Genomic DNA, 3,414 nt, shown 5'->3' with positions numbered 1-3,414 from the left:
ACAAATAAATAATAAAAAGAGATAGAAAAGAGAAAAAAGAACAACCATTGAAATGAAAAACAATATAAAAAGAAAAGAGAGTTGTTTGTTTATCTAAATAATAGCTTCATTTGATTAGTTGAATACAATAAACTAACAAAACCATTCTTCCAAAGCAACTTCTAAACACAGCATTCAAGCTTCCTTTCCTCCCTTCTCTCCTCTTGTTCTTTCCTTCTCTTTCATATGCCTTGTTTCTCTTTTCTCTGTTTTCCATTGTTTTTTGTTTTTGTTTGTTTGTTTTTAAATCTTAGTTTGTTTTTTTTTTAACAGTTGTGTTCTTCTCCTTCCTTTTTCCTTTTTATTTTCAACCATAAATGCTTTGGTACTAAACAAAGGGTTCCAGATATTTCTGGTGAGCTAAGAATTCAGTGAAACAAGAATGTTGCCTATGAAATATTGTTCTCAGTATGTGTGTGTGTGTGTCTGCATGCATGTGTGCATGTGTATTTGTGTGTGTGTGTTTGTGTGTGCGTGTGTGTGTGTGTGTGTGTACAGGTGTAGGCATGGCTATGTGGTAAGAAGTTTACTTCCCAGTCACATGGTTCCAGTTTCATTTCCATAATGTGGCATCTTCTGCAAGTGTCTGCTACAGCCTCAGATCAACCAAAATCTTGTGAGTGAATTTGATTGACAGAAACTGAAAGAAGCTCATTGTGTGTGTGTGTGTGTGTGTATATAAAACTCTGTTTGTTTCTTTTTATGTCTGTATTTGTCACTCCACCACTTGACAACTGGTGTTGGAATGTTAACGTCAGAGTAACTTAGCAGTTTGGCAAAAGAAACCGAGAAAATGAGTACCAGGCTTTACATAAAATAGAAAGTACTGGGGTCAATTCGTTCAGCTAAAATTCTTCAAGGTGGTACCCTACTATGGCCACAGTCTAATGATTGAAACAAATAAAAGAATATATATATATATCTGTATGTATCGAATTGACTTATGCTGAGGTATATGTATATATATATATATATATACATATATATATATATATACACACACAGGCATACCTCAGCTTAAGTCATTGCGATTTAAGTCATTCTCGATTATACACCGGTTTTGAAAAATAATATATGGAGACATAAAAATCCAGTCAAGGCATTTTACTCGATTTTATATCTGTCCACCACAAATATTGGAATCGTAAAATCACTAGAAAACAGTTAAAAGCACATACAATAATATTATCGTTCAATAAATAGGAATAAAAGCATATAAAATCACATTAAAATATGTACAGTAAATGTTAAGATACACACCATAAAGTAGTGTAGCTTAGTGAATGAAATCATGAAATCAGCTGTGTTGTCTTATTCATTGATCTTTCAGAGCTCATATTTTACCATGTCTTATTGCAAACCGCATTCATAAATAAAGTGTCCGCGATATATGGTAAACTGGCAAATTGTATTCATAAATTTAGATTTCTTTTTTTTTTACTGTACTGTATTAAATAAAAATTATTTGTTTGTAAGCTTAAAATAAGTTTTTATTAACCATGCATTATTGAAAAATGCATTCATAAAGAAAGTACAGAATTGGGAATGGCTATTATCGGTTTAGCCTAGAGATTAGTAAATTCAGCCTAGCATAGCCTAGAGACAAGTTAATTCAACTTAAGTAGTTTTTTGACTGAGGTCATGTCTCTGGAACTAATTAACGACACGGGTGAGGTGTGCCTATATATAAGAAAAGGTATAAATAATGGGCTTTATATATTATTTTTTATTTGGGCATCTTTGACATGGTATATATATATATATATATATATATATATATATATATATATATACATATGTGTGTGTGTGTTCCTTTCTGTCGAAGAGCATAGGCTTGAAACATAAAGATTTTATCACTTCCCGAGCATTAAACTAATACATATTTTTGTTGTTTACACACCCGTCTTTGTCTTCTGTTTCTTTGTAAATTCTCACTATATATATATATATGTGTGTCCTTGGTATAACTTTAAAGTGTATTCAAAAGTTGTGGGATTTTTAAGAGGTGTGAACCACCTCTTAGCCACTGTTGTTCCTAGCTCTACTCTGACACAGAGTAGTAGCACCTGTCAGGGTCTCAGCTATGGGTAAAATAGCATGTCTCAGAACTGAGCAGATGAGGCCCTTCAGGTTTTAAGCTGTTCATCTAAGAGGTAACCCCATGCAAATTATGTAGCCTGTTAACTACTGGAATCATGGCATTTGTCATACCAGACCAATACAAGTTTGAAGGATGAGAGATTGGAACTAGTTCTGTACAAACCATACCCACAGTAATAAAATTCATTGTTCCAGTTTTGAGCCATCTTTCATCAAAGTGCTGAGAAAATCCAGTCAGTTTTATATGTAAATGTGTGTGTGTGTGTGTGTGTGTGTACAGCCCAAAATACCAAAGTGTCATGTTTGTCCATGCTACCCCTGAAGGCAAACTAGTGTATCATTTTAGAAAAGTCTTAAGTAAAGTGAATTTATGGATTAAAGTAGTAGAAAGGCCAGGAACTCCCATAATCCTTAATCTGTAGAACATACCTATTTTTAAAAATGCCTTGGCTGAATAGGAACTGTATAGTGTGCAAAGTAAGCACACAGATAAACTGCAAAACTGGGGATGTAGTCTAAAGTATGTGTATAGAGGAACAGTGCTGAAATAGGATAATGATGTACATTGAAGAGACAACTCATAGTACAGGAGAGAGGATAAGTGAACACTAGTGGGAACTCGAGGAGAAAAGTTCTTCAGTGCTTTACCAAGATGCTAAACTAGATAATGGGAGCATGATAGGCAACAAAGATGTTAGGATCTTATGGACACATAAAACAGACACCACATTCAAACAGATAATGGAGACCACACACATAACAGAATATAGACTGAAACTCAACAGAAAACATGAATGGAGTAATAATACCTTCACTCCACTCCACCCCCTCAATCTGATGCCAGAAGACAGAAAAATAAGACATGAATACAAGCAGTGTAATATACAAACACATGCACAAGACATATAGACATACCAAAGATAGTCACTCCTACAGATACAGATGCAAATGCATGTGCAGGTAGGGATACATAGCACAGAAAGATAAGATGGAATTGATGGGACAAGACCAGATAGAAGAGGAGACAGGGAGAAGTACAGATAGTCATTGAAGAGGTCACAGAATGTGATGAAATAATTTTGACAAGTAAACTAAAGTGAATAGCAAATAAATAGTATGTGTATTTATTGGCAAAATGAACAACCCTAAATATAACAATATCTGTTTCAACACATGAATCTTGCTAAACAAATACATAAATGTGTGTGTGTATATATATATATATATATATATATATATGTGTGTATATATATATATATATATATATATATATGT

The sequence above is a fragment of the Octopus bimaculoides genome, chromosome 24 (genome assembly GCF_001194135.2).
Source record: "Octopus bimaculoides isolate UCB-OBI-ISO-001 chromosome 24, ASM119413v2, whole genome shotgun sequence".
NCBI lineage: Eukaryota > Metazoa > Mollusca > Cephalopoda > Octopoda > Octopodidae > Octopus > Octopus bimaculoides.
Note: the sequence above shows the minus strand (reverse complement) of the source record.